This window comes from Pseudophryne corroboree, chromosome 1 (genome assembly GCF_028390025.1).
Source record: "Pseudophryne corroboree isolate aPseCor3 chromosome 1, aPseCor3.hap2, whole genome shotgun sequence".
NCBI classification, from domain to species: Eukaryota; Metazoa; Chordata; class Amphibia; order Anura; family Myobatrachidae; genus Pseudophryne; species Pseudophryne corroboree.
In genome coordinates this window covers 517,355,145-517,369,268 of record NC_086444.1, presented here as the reverse complement: position 1 = coordinate 517,369,268, position 14,124 = coordinate 517,355,145, and the positions used below count along the sequence as shown (strand labels likewise).

Sequence of the window (14,124 nt, the reverse complement as noted above, 5' to 3'; positions counted from 1 at the left end):
TAAAAGCCCATTCCACGAGGAAAGTGGGCTCTTCTTGGTCGGCTGCCCGAGGGGTCTCGGCTTTACAACTTTGCCGAGCTGCTACTTGGTCGGGTTCAAACGCATTTGCAAAATTCTACAAGTTTGATACCCTGGCTGAGGAGGACCTTGAGTTTGCTCGTTCGGTGCTGCAGAGTCATCCGCACTCTCCCGCCCGTTTGGGAGCTTTGGTATAATCCCCATGGTCCTTACGGAGATCCCAGCATCCACTAGGACGTCAGAGAAAATAAAAATTTACTCACCGGTAATTCTATTTCTCGTAGTCCGTAGTGGATGCTGGGCGCCCATCCCAAGTGCGGATTGTCTGCAATACTTGTATATAGTTATTGCCTAACTAAAGGGTTATTGTTATGAGCCATCTGTTCGTGAGGCTCAGTTGTTGTTCATACTGTTAACTGGATATAGTATCACGAGTTGTACGGTGTGATTGGTGTGGCTGGTATGAGTCTTACCCGGGATTCCAAATCCTTTCCTTATTGTGTCAGCTCTTCCGGGCACAGTTTCCCTAACTGAGGTCTGGAGGAGGGGCATAGAGGGAGGAGCCAGTGCACACCAGGTAGTCCTATTTCTTTCTTAGAGTGCCCAGTCTCCTTCGGAGCCCGCTATTCCCCATGGTCCTTACGGAGTTCCCAGCATCCACTACGGACTACGAGAAATAGAATTACCGGTGAGTAAATTCTTATTTTTGTTTTTGTTATGGCTGATGGGTGGATCTTTGCCTTTTACTGGTGTTCTTTATGTATAACTAACTAGTTATAAGTATGCATGTCACTGTGGCTAAATTGCTAAAGTAAGACTTTGTTTTGGATATATATGTGTGGACGTAACACCCTGCACCCATTGACTATACTTACTGCTCTGCTAATGCCATAGCGATCACCAGGAATATTACACTGGCACCAATTTCTCAGAGATCTGTGCATGTGCAGTAGAGACATCACCTGGAAAATAGAAGCGGAGCTATTTTTCTGGAGATCTGCATGTGCATGATAAACTCTGGCAAGTGCGACTGCGACACTCTACTTAGCGCAGGCACAGCTAAGAGAGGGATGCTCACTGTTAGATGGAGATTCCACTCCTAGAGAGACAGGACAGACGTAGTGCTGGAGAAGAGGAGGACCTACCATATTGGCAACAATGTGGTAAGCATTGGGTGGAAACAGTGAAGGAGAGGGAATTGTTGAAGAGGGGAGCTGGTTGATGAAGCAAAGGTGAGTCAAAGCAGAAGAGATGGGGCTGAGTTGGACCGAGTGGGGGTGGAGCAGCAGATAAAGAGGGGGTAGGTCTCAGTAGGTGAAGGTGGCTGCAGATTGAGGTGACCTGGTGTATGCCAGGTTCCATTACTGGTAAATAATAATAGCAGAATAAATTCCCATGATATATTCAGTAAATCACTGCAAATGAAGTATTGTATCAGGATAAATTATTGATAATTCTAGGAAATCAAGTATCAATGCCCATCCCTACTGGAGACTGCACACGGGCTCAGTCCTCCCTTAAAAATCCCTTGCATACAAGGGGTGGGGATAATGCAGACCTGAGGTTATTCATAGTTATGTGGAGAATTATAGAGCAATAAAAATGCATTCATGGTTTTCAATGCAATATGTTGACCTTCAGATGACTTGCTAACCATTTTTATTCCTGGTACACTTGCAACCAAAAGAATAGAGATAGAGTTTCAACATAAGAAGAATAACAGTGGCTCCATTTGATCTGCATGAGTGCAATCTCCTCCTTGTTACAAAGAACTATAAGACCATCTGAAACAGTTATAGGCAATTAATTACCACCCTACCCCGTTGGATTGCATTGCTCCTTTGCACTACATTGCTGGATGTAGTTGTAATGATAAGACACCAGTTTTATTTCCTGTATAACCAGTGATCGCCTCTGCTTTTCTATGATTGTGGACTGTGATATAATTCTTTGCTGGCTATGTGAAAGATGAAACCAGGAACTTGTTTTCAGTGTATTTGTCCCCAGCACTGATAGGGCCGCAGCGATGTAGTGCAGGTGATCTGCGTCCCCTGCAGGGTGCCGCGGTGGCCGTTGGTGGAGCTGTGTGTCTGTCTCCAGCGCCTGTCAAAATACGGCGTCGGGCAGCACGGCACTTTGAACTTGGCACCGTTCTTGCAGCCAATCCATAGCGACGGCAGAGGTATTTGAATATTGACGCCCTCCGTGAGCCAATCGCGGCTCGCGGATTGGTGGCCAATCATGGGTGGCCGCGGCGAGCCAATCAGCGCTCTCCGCATCTTAGGCCCCGCCTCCAGCGAGTGACGTCAGACACCACCGGGACCGAGAAGAAGAAGCAGGCCACCCTGAAGAGCGGAGAAGAGTCGGGCAGCGCCGAAAAGAAGAGGACGCCGTGGGAAGAGCTCCGGTGGCCGCGGAAGAGGCCAGAAGACACCTGCATCCAGGAAGAAGATGTCCAGCATTGGCTGGACGTGAAGAAGAGGTGGCGGCGCCGCTGGCCAGGACGAGCCAGCGGCAGAAGAGCCCATCCAGGACTGAGAAGCGCTGCAGTAGTGGAAAGCAATAGAGCTGTGAAGCTCCCCACTGCAGCCTTCTCCACTGTAAGGTAGGCCCTTTTAAGGTCCTACATCTTCCTCCCTAGAGCATCAAGGATCGGGCATTAGGCCCGTAGGCCCAGTCAGGCCCTCTCGGCCTGTGGGCATACAGTCAGGCCCTCTCGGACTGTGGACATATGGGCCCTGATTCCGAGTTGATCGCTAGCTGCCGTTGTTCGCAGCACAGCGATCAGGCTAAAAATTGGCTGTTCTGCGAATGCGTACGGGCCGCAGTACGCACGCGCAAAGTACTTTCACACAAAACTATGCAGTTTTACACAAGGGCGAGCAACGCTTTTCTGTCGCTCTGTTGATCGGTGAGTGATTGACAGGAAGTGGGTGTTTCCGGGTGGTAACTGGCCGTTTTCAGGGAGAGTGCTAAAAAACGCAGGCGTGACAGGCAAAAACGCAGGTGTGTCTGGGGAAATGGGGGAGTGGCTGGCCGAATGCAGGGCGTGTTTGTGACGTCAAAGCAGGAACTAAACTGACTGAAGTGATCGCAAGGTAGGAGTAGGTTTGGAGCTGCTCAGAAACTGCTTGAAAATTTTTACGAGCAGTTCTGCTAACCTTTCGGTTGCACTTCTGCTAAGCTAAGATACACTCCCAGAGGGCAACGGCCTAGCATTTGCACTGCTGCTAAAAGCAGCTAGCGAGCGATCAACTCGGAATGAGGGCCATAGTCGGGCTTTCCAGGCCCGTGGCCCCCATTAGCCAGGCATTAGGCCCGTGGTCCTAACCAGGCATTAGGCCTGTGCCCACGTTAGAGGGCATTAGGCCCTAGTTAAAGTGTGACCCCTGTCATTAGGCCCAGGTCACCCAACCGGCCACATGTTAGGCGGGCACTAGGCCCATGAAACGCAGGCCTATGAGGATAGTTAGGGGGCACTAGGCCCAGTGTAAAAGGAGTGCTCTCCATGGTGATAAAGGGTGGTACTGGGCACTAGGCCCAGGCCACTCCAACGTGTACATGCAGGCAGGCTCACAGGGCCAGAGCCCCTGGTAAGCTAGTGTATGGGAGGTGGGTAGGCTGTGTGGCGCCCACCACCCAGTAATCTAGAAGCAGATAACTTAAAGGGATAGCACTGTTGTAGATACTTGTACTGTACGGTGTTGTTGTGATGAATGTTGTTTCCGTGCAGGGCCAAGTTTGCTGATAGTTTGCATTTAATTTTGTTGCACCACACACAGGGGGAGATGTACTAAGCCTGAAAAGTGATAAATATCACTGTGATAAAGCACCAGCCAATCGGCTCCTAACTGCCATGTTACAGGCTGTGTTTGAAAAATGACAGTTAGGAGCCGATTGGCTGGTGCTTTATCACAGTGATATTTATCACTTTTCAGGCTTAGTACATCTGGCCCACAGAGAGTTAGTTTGAGGGCTCTGCCATTGTAGTTAGTGTAGTGGTGTTACACTAGGATAGAGCTGGGCCCTGCACGGCTGTTGTTTGTTTGCCTCCTTACAGGGACCTGTAAGTGTAGAGGAAGATCGCAGTACAAGATTAGCAATGGTGAGCATCATCTGTGTCCATCTGTCCCTCTGTCTGTCCCCTGAGTGCCGGTTCGGTGGACCTTACACGGCCGTGCGAGGTACAGGGTACACCTCAGCGTGAGAGCACTGTTAGGTGAAAATTGGGTGGCTGAGGCTTTGTGCCTGTGATGACCTTTTACCCAACCGGTGAAGGTCACTGCCACCCCTGGGGTATCCTCTTTTCCGGTGGAAGGAGAGTTGATACCAGTGGCGTGCGGTGAGGTCAGTGGCTGGTGAGGCACTACAGCCATAATGTCCGCTGAATCCTGGCGATGACCCCTACCGCCGCCGAGCCAATGCCCGCTACTGCCTCTGAGCCGATGCCCGCTGCCACCGCCAATGGCTTACAAACTCGCCCACCATCAACTGACCCAGCCCTCCGCCACTAATTTGCATCTCACTCTGATGCCGCCAATGCTCGCTGCCTGCCTGCTCATCATACTTGTGATATACTGTACATTTTTAAAGGAAAAAAATACAAATGAGTGTTTGGGACTGGGAAGGGAGTGGGAGAAGGACATGAATGCAATTTTGTTGTCCAGGGCTTCCATTAACTTAATGGAGAAGGGTCTGAATGGGTTAAAAAAAAAAAAAAAAATGCGTGTGGTCCCCCCTCCTAAGTATAACCAGCCTCGGGCTCTTTGAGCCGGTCCTGGTTGTTTTAATACTGGGGAAAAAATTGGACAGGGGTTCCCCATATTTAGACAACCAGCACCGGGCTCTTAGGCCGATCCTGGTTCCAAAAATATGGGGGACAAAAGATGTAGGGGTCCCCCGTATTTTTAAAACCAGCACCAGGCTCCACTAGCCAGGGACATAATGCCACAGCCAGGGGACACTTTTATGTAGGTCCCTGCGGCCGTGGCATTACCCCCCCAACTAGTCACCTCTGGCTGGGGTTTCCTGGATGAGTGGGGACCCCTTAAATCAAGAGGTCCCCCCCTCCAGGCACCCAAGGGCCAGGGGTGAAGCCCGAGGCTGTCCCCAGCACCCCTGGGCGGTGGGTGCCAGGCTGATAGCCATGTGAGTAAAAAAAGAATATTGTTTTTTGTTGTGGAACTACAAGGCCCAGCAAGCCTCCACCGCTTGCTGGTACTTGGAGAACCTCAAGTACCAGCATGTGGGGAAATAACGGGCTCGCTGGTACCTGTAGTTCTACAACAACAAAAAAATACCCAAATAAAAACACAACACACACACCGTGAAAGTAAAATTTTATTATAACACACTTACACACTCACACATACTTACCTATATCCCACGCCGATCACGTCCACTTGTCCAGTAGAATCCAATAGGGGTACCTGTAAAAATGAGAGACAGATTACTTACCTACATCCCACGCCGGTCACGTCCACTTGTCCAGTAGAATCCAATAGGGTAGGGGGACCTGTAAAAATGAACATTATACTTACACATCCACGGGAGAGAGAGAGAGAAAGAGAGAGAGAGAGAGTCACACAAACTAACCTGCTGCTGGAGGACGGAGGCGGCGGAGAAGGACGGGGGAGAGACACATGTACTGCAGGCCCACCACTGCTGGGTGTCAGGTGAGCAGGAGGACGGAGCCGGCGGAGGAGGATGGGGGGGGGAGAGCCGCACACACTGCAGGCCCACCGCTGCTTCCCGCTACCTCCAACGCCACTCACCGCCTCCAGCGCCGTGTGTGGGTGATTGGACAAGCGGATCCAGCCCTGGATCCGCTGTCCAATCACAGGTGCCTCGCTGACATGGGGGTGGTGTCCCTGTCAGCGAGGCACTTGTTTAAGTGCCGCTTTCCCTGTCTTTTTTAATGGGCTTTTACAGCCCAGTGCTTGGCCCCGACCCCCGCTCTGTCCCCGTTCCCATTATCCACGGGAGGCACTGCTATCAGTGCCTCCCAAAGTACTTTAGGGACCTCAAATTATTAGAATAAAATAAAGAATATACTTATGACACAGAATATGTGTCATAAGTATCTTCTTTTTATTATTTTAATAATGAATCACAGGGGAGGCCACTGCCTCCTACCTCCCCTGCCAGCACATCCCTGATACAGGGGGGCAATGGGCTGAATGGGAGGACACTGGGCTGGATCGGAAAGGGGGGCAGTGAGATGGTGATTGGAGGGGGGGACACTAGGCTGGAGAAGGGGGACTCTAAGCTGAATGAGGGGGGACACTGTGACTGTACTGGCTGGGGGTTTCTGGAAGTAGGGGTAGCATACCTCCCAATATGACCCCCGCCAGGAGAGACACAATGCTCTGCTTCCGAACTTTTCTCATCATTTATGATTACCAGCACCTGTGTTGAACAGGTTACTGGATAAGAAAGGTGTTTCACCACAGGTGATGGCAATCATAGATTAAGAGGGAAGTCCAGGGGTAGAGCATTCTGTCCCTCCTGGAGGGGGTCATGGGGTAGTGAGATGACTGCAGTGGGCTGGTAGGGGATGGAAGGGAGGGAGACACAGGGATGGGGGAGTCAGTAATGGTGGGGGACAGGGACACTGGACTGAGCACTGACCTGTTGTTGTTGTTGCTGTTGTCCTTGGTCCCGCATGCTAGCTGCAGCATCACACCCTCACACAGCAGCCCCTCAGATGCCTGGCCGTGCTCTTCAGTGGGATCCTGAGGAAAAGAGACTGTTGTGCCCAGCGTTTGTCTCATGCAGCCTCCATCAGCGAGAGCCTGACCTCCTGTGAGGTCAGTAGGCGTGGCCTCTCTCTGACTCCGTGGCTGGCTCCTGATCAGTGCTGGCAGAGGCATGAGTCATGACAGATGACTTCAGTGGCCCCCACACGGATTGATTTACTGTGTAAACTCCTGGTAAATCCGCCCCTGGTAAGTGTATTGTAAGCAATGAAAATGCATCCGGCCCGTGGGTGGGGTTGGGGGGCGGGGGGGAGGGGGGAGGGCGGGGGCATCTGACTCTCTGCCCATCTGTTCCAGCCCACCCCCTGCCGCTGTCCAATGATTGACAGGGGTGTGCCTTGATGTGAGCTAAAGGTACAGCCCCTGTCAATGAGGCAATTGTGCTGGTGCCGCTTTCCATTCATTTTTCAATGGGCTTTTCTAGCCCGTGATTTGGCTCCGCCCCCTGCCCGCCCCCCTCTTCAGACACTTTATTATTGTCACTGGGAGGCAGCGCTCTTGCTGCCTCCCATAGAGATTTGGCTGCATTCTCAGGCGAAAAATTATTAAAATAATACAAAGTAGAATCTGTGTTATTAGTATCTTCTTTGTATTATTTTAATCATTATGACAGGGGAGGCACTGCCTCCCCTGCCTCCCCTGACTGCACGTCCCTGGTTGATACCCCTTAATTGGTTCACTTTTCTTCCCAGCTCGTCCGTCATCAGCTCCTGGAAGGGGATTGCCGTGTCCGGGTCCAAGTGCAGTTTCCAGGTCCATTAAAGGTTCCGTGACCTGAAGGTGAGAGTGTGACATGAGGTAAGCAGCAAGACTACACCTGCACGGCAGCAGGCACTGCACCCGCACCGCCACCCTCCCATTAAGGCTATGACACCCTCTATAGACTTTCCCCTTCAACAGCACATGTATTCACTCCTGAGTGCTATCCCAACATAAGGTGTGCACCCAGTGAAATCTACAGATGGATATTCTGTGATACTCAAGGAGTATGTCTAGCAATACCAACGGGTGTATACAGCACCATGCAGAAGGCATATCTAGAACTAGTATCATGTCATCATTACTCCCTCTCATAATCATCTCCTCCATCTCATGTGCCATCCAAGCCACCCTCATATATATATTTTCTCCATCAATCCCCCTAACTCCCTAACCTCTCTTTATTATATTCTGGCCAGCTGGTTCCTGCTCTCTTCTGCTGCTCATGCTTCCACTGAACACATTTTGTGCCTGTCTCTCTCAGGGAAGAATGTAACATCATGGAGGGAATGTAATAGGATGTGAGAATCAGAAAGTGAGTGATTTTGGGATAATTCTCCTGTTTTGTTTTATTTTTTATAAAAGTGGCAATCACTTACATAGCAAAACCAGGTTGATTGTGCTATGTAAATGATTGCCACTTTAAAAATACAGGAGAATTCTCCCCAAATCTCTTACTTTCTGATTCTCACATCCTGTTGCATTCCCTCCACATATTTGCTTTAGCTCTGAGCAGGTTTGTATTTGGGAACCTAAGACTGTTTGCTCATTTTGGGGTATCTAATGATATAGATGATAAGCTGGCCTGGTAGGACCTTCTTGAGCTCACTGCTGTGCCCCATTAACACTGCACTATTCTCTGCTGATGCAGCACCTAGCACCCAGGAAATTTTATTTTCTTTTAACTGGCGATTTTTCCCTTCAAAACTGTTAATAACATTGTTTTTTTATTTATTTTTTATTTAATGAAGTTTAAAAAGTATTTTTCTAAATATTTAAACATTATATTATGCACATCTGCAGAACGGATCTCCTCATCAAAAACGGGAGGACAGGGCGGGACGGCGCAGTCGCATGAAATCTGACCATGCCAGTTAAGTGGTTTTAAAGGTGAACTTTTATTAACTACTCACTGATAAAGGACAAGCAAACAAAAGAAATTTAAGTTAATTGTTCTCTAAAATAGCAAATCAACTTTATTTTAAACATGCAAACTAAAAAAAATGAGACACAAGATACTTTACTTTCTTGTAGTGACAATTAAACAGTGTCTTCATCTTCCTGTACAAGAGAATGAGACATTGCTCACCAGATGTTATGGACTTCAGTTCCTCAAGCTCTTCTTTGTTAATGGATAATGCTAATTCTTGGTTAATATACAAATCATTAATCAAGGCACTGTTGCAACATTTTTCTTTTTCATTTTTTTTTACATGTACTAGTTATGTAAAGACTCATGTCATTGGAACAGACTGTAGCAGGTAAGACTGTATAGCATTCATTAGATTTGTAAAATGTCTGGCTCCAGAAGTGGGCCTGCAGCGCAGTCCAATCCTCTGACCAATCAAGAAACTCTCTGGTGGTAATCCCAGTGCTAAATTTAAAAACAGACCCTTTATAACCCCGAAGCAAGTGACGTCAGCTTCCAGCTCCCCTACAGCAGAGATAATTAGGGCGCAAAGTGAAGTTGTGGGCGACGCTATGTCTTGTGAGCCACCGAGTGATGCACTCACTGACATTGTCAGCACTTTGGAATGCCGGAGACATTTGTAGTTTTGCTAACAAGCACAAAGATAGTGGGGGTAATTCTGAGTTGATCGCAGCAGCAAGTTTGTTAGCAATTGGGCAAAATCATGTGCACTGCAGGGGGGGGCAGATATAACATGTGTAGAGAGAGTTAGATTTGGGTGTGGTGTGTTCAATCTGCAATCTAAATTGCAGTGTAAAAATAAAGCAGCCAGTATTTACCCTGCACAGAAACAAAATAACCCACCCAAATCTAACTCTCTCTGCACATGTTATATCTGCCTCCCCTGCAGTGCACATGGTTTTGCCCATCTGCTAACAAAGGTGGTCATTCCGAGTTGTTCGCTCTGTAATTTTTTTCGCATCGCAGCGATTTTCCGCTTAGTGCGCATGCGCAATGTCCGCAGTGCGACTGCGCCAAGTAAATTTGCTATGTAGTTAGGAATTTTACTCACGGCTTTTTCATCGTTCTGGTGATCGTAGTGTGATTGACAGGAAGTGTGTGTTACTGGGCGGAAACTGGCCGTTTTATGGGTGTGTGCGGAAAAACGCTACAGTTTCTGGGAAAAACGCGGGAGTGGCTGGAGAAACGGAGGAGTGTCTGGGCGAACGCTGGGTGTGTTTGTGACGTCAAACCAGGAACGACAAGCACTGAACTGATCGCAGATGCCGAGTAAGTCTGGAGCTACTCAGAAACTGCTACGAGGTGTGTAATCGCAATATTGCGAATACGTCGTTCGCAATTTTAAGATGCTAAGATTCACTCCCAGTAGGCGGCGGCTTAGCGTGAGTAAATCTGCTAAAAACAGCTTGCGAGCGAACAACTCGGAATGAGGGCCATGGTTCCTGCTGCGATCAACTCAGAATTACCCCCCGTGTCCAGTGTACCACACAGTTAACACTCGTGTGTGTCCCATATTAACTCTTGGATTAGATCCATTTTATTTGTTTTTGTTTTAATCTCAAATATTTTTATATATATTTTTTACAACATCTGTTGGTTGACCACACTATTGCATTCAACCTAGGCATATGTCAGATACTCTATATTCCAGCCGGAATTCGACCGCAATTGCATATACCCCTATGTGTTTGTACTATAAGTGAAGCAAAAAAAACAAAACAATCAACTGGGCAAAACCATGTTGCACAGCTCGGGGCAGATATAACATGTGCAGTGAGAGTTAGATTTGGGTGGGGTGTATTCAAACTGTAACCTAAACTGCAGTGTAAAAAATCAAGCTGTCTAATATTTGGGCTACATGCAAAAGCAGACAGTATTTACCCGGTACAGAAAAAATGTGAATGTATTTGCATGGTAACATTGTTTGTTCCAGACACAAAGTTACTTGCTTTTATTTTTATTTTTTTGCTTTACTTACAAACATTAATCAGGCCTTAGAAGCGCAGTAATACTTGTGATCTTCAGGGACGTGCAGTCATAATGTCATAATGATTAAAATAATAAAAAGAAGATATTTATAACACAGAGTCTGTGATAAATATCTTCTTTTATTATTTTAATCATTTTCCCCCTGTGACTATGCCTGCATCGTAGGGTGGGAGGCATCGGGAGAGGTGCCTCCCGCTGCTAACATTAAAGTCCGGGCAGCGGGGGGGCGGGCAGGGGACAGGGCGAAGCAATGGGCTGTAAAAGCCCATTGAAATTGTATGGGGAAGCGGCACCTATACTGGTGCCTCAATGACAGGGGCGTGCATTCAGCCCACATGAATGCACGCCCCTGTCAGTCCCCCAGATGTGATTGGGCCAGCGGATCCACTGGATCCGCTGGCCAGCGTGCACATGCGGTGCGGGCATCATGGCGGCGGGACCCGGTGGGGAAAGGGTGGCTGGCAACAGACCTGGATCCGAGAGGATCCAGCCCTTGCCAGCTGCTCTGCAGAGTTCGGAGGCGGAGAGCGGCTTCCACTTTCAAAAATGGCAACTCAGCGTAATTTTTTAAATTCAAGATGGGCGCCGCGAGCCAATCACGGCTCACGGCGTCATCGCCCCGCCCCCTCAACTGGCTTATATAAGCCAGCGGCGAGGTAGCGGCGGTCAGTCCGGCGGCGGGGAGGGAGCAGTCAAGAGCTCCTGAAGACCAAAGACGCCGGAAGCCCTGGGGAGGCGGCGGCAATGCAAAAATGCTTAAAGGCCGCCGTCCCCCAGGTGAAGACGCCGGAAGTCCTGGAGTGGGGGCAGCCATGCAACAGAGATTAAAGGCCGCCTCCCCCAGGTGAAGGTCCTGCACAATAAAATATTAAAACATCAGGTGTGTTTTTATTTTAATATTTTCTTTACAGGCAGACTACGGGTGCCAGTGGGCCCTTAATGTCCAGTCATGCTGGCACTTGTGGTTCTCCAAGTGCCGCCATGCTTGGGCAGGCTTGCTGGGACCTGTAGGCTGACTATAAAGAACAATATTAGTATGCCATGAACCCCGCAACCACCGCCACCAGGGGTGCGGGGCATAGCACTGGGCTTTCAGCCCAGCGCTGGTTGTTGCTCAGGAGGGGGGACCCAATTTACATTTTTGGGGTCCCCACTTCCTGAGGAATTCCAACCCTGGCCTGACTGGTTTGGGGGGTGTTTAATGCTTTGGCAAGGGGGACCCCATACGGAGTGTCTCCCCTGCTATGGCATTACTCCCCCTGGCTGGTTCAGCCTAGTGCTGGTCTTTGTAAAAGAAGGGGAACCCTATGCTTTTTTTTGGGGGGGGAGGTGGCGCCAGTACCTCACCAGTCACTGCCCTCACCGCACGTCACTGGTGATCTTGGCTAATACATTTGAGCAGTACTGAGTGATCTGAAGAGAGATCTGCAGTCAAGCAAAATGACATCTATTCCAGGCCTGCTTTCAGTGAATTATGGTAAAACAGATCAGAAGATCACACATAATTTAAAAAAAATGACTATTGGTAAGTGATTAGGGCTTCCTGTACACTGGTATCCATTCTTTGCCTATGGCCTATATTCTATCATACATTGCAATGTGTTAACTGACATACATAGATGAATGCACTTGCACTGGGCATATAAATCTCTCATGCTCATTTTAAATTAAGGGAGCTATGCATACTGTTGTTGTAATTATTAGTAATTAAAAATGTGAAAAGTTAATTATGTTTATACTACAAAAATTAGAACAGCATACGGTTCATTAACCAGAAGATCTTCCTGTTACCTCATGGGAGCATTAGCAAAAAACAGCAATGTTTTACTTTTCCTAATTACGGTAAGTGCCACAGCCACACCTTGCGTTGAACTGAATTGGGTTCATAAAAGTAATTATATTAATGTCAAAGACAACTGATATGATTTTTTTCTAGAGGTAAGTAACAGTTTCATGATATATTACTAAATAAAACTACAACTAATTTTTTGGCTGCTCCACCTAAATTGGTCAGTCATTTTAATGGCCTATAATTGGTGAGCATACCACAGTCTATCATGGGTAAAGTTGAACTTTAAACCGTTTTACTGATGTACACTTCGTAAAAGGTGCAGGCAAGCAGCAGAACAAGCTCATACCACTTTTTGTTTAACTTGTAACATTGTAATTGTAGAGTGATACACACCTTAACAGATTGTTCTATTCTTTGAAACGTTTTAGGACATAAACAGTTTACGGACAATACCTCTTAAGACTTAGAAGGTCACTCATAAAAAAGCTTCTTTGTGATACTCCATTTCCTCTCTTCTCCATAAGCACAAATGCAGAGAGATATTTACTCTAAATATTAGTGAACCTTTTATGTAGTACAAGGGATAGGAATACCCTAATCCAAACCTTACAGTGCATGAAATCCAGCTGTTCAGATTTCATTATCTAACCTTTTATTTTATTTATTGTCTTATAATAAAGTACTGATGGGACCGTTGCTATTTAATACAAATGGGATGCATTCACTAAATGGGGTACAAACAGGAAATTAAATACTCAAAATATTTATATATTTTGTAGGATTGCTTGTTTTAGTGTTTTGTGGACTTTAGAAGTGGAAGAAAATAGAAGTCGGAAGATGGAAGTAGGAATGAAAGTATGACAAAATTCAAGGAGCACCCAAATGAAATGACATACTGGCACTTTAAACATAAAAATAGGAAAGACTGCTACTTAAATGGGTTTTAAATGATTTAGTAATTTCCATCCAACATACATTGCTCAGTAATGTAAAGGCATTACAGGTTGAGCCTCCCATAATGGAAATGCTTGGGACCAGAAGTATTTTGGATTTTGGCTATTTCTGTATTTTGCAAAAATTGCATACCATAATGAGATATCTTGGGGATGGAACCCAAGTCTCAGCAAAGAATGCATTTATGTTTCATATACACCTTATACACATAGACTGAAGCTCATTTCATACAATATTTTTAATAATTATGTGCATGAAACAAAGTTTGTGTATACTGAACCATCAGAAAGCATAGGTATCACTATCTCAGTTGTGCAAAGAAAAATCAGAATATTCTGAATATTACTTATATCAGAATTTTGGATAAGGGACACTCATCCTGTATTATAAATAATACATTTGCAAACAAAAATTTGAGCCATATCTTAAACCCTGCAATTTATCATAGAATTGATTATTTTAAGAAACTGAGCTGTCTGATGTATGATTTAAGGAGAGTGGGTTCTTACTGAATTTTTATTTAATTTTTCAGTTTACAGACAGATAAACAGATATGAGGGTATTCCCAAAAACAATATATTGGCTTTAAAAAAAGAAAAGAAAACATTTTTTGTTCATTTCTTTTCTTTTTGAAACACATAGGGTGGAATTCAATTGTTGAAAAGTCAGTTGGGTGTCTGTTTTTTCCTGTCTATTAGATAGGA

At 46.7% G+C, this 14,124-nt stretch overlaps 1 protein-coding gene across 2 annotated transcripts in view; it reads right to left on the bottom strand.

The window, feature by feature from the left end:
* DMRT2 (doublesex and mab-3 related transcription factor 2) overlaps positions 1-6,822 on the bottom strand; it is a 52,278-nt gene extending 45,456 nt beyond the window's left edge. Inside the window, exon 1 of one of the 2 annotated variants that reach the window (XM_063913941.1) lies at positions 6,649-6,822. The gene's annotated coding sequence lies outside the window, so the exon portion shown is untranslated. Of the gene's footprint in view, positions 1-893; positions 983-6,648 lie in introns of those variants that run through there. The other variant, XM_063913940.1, reaches the window with a different exon arrangement.
* Between the last annotated feature and the right edge of the window lie 7,302 nt (positions 6,823-14,124).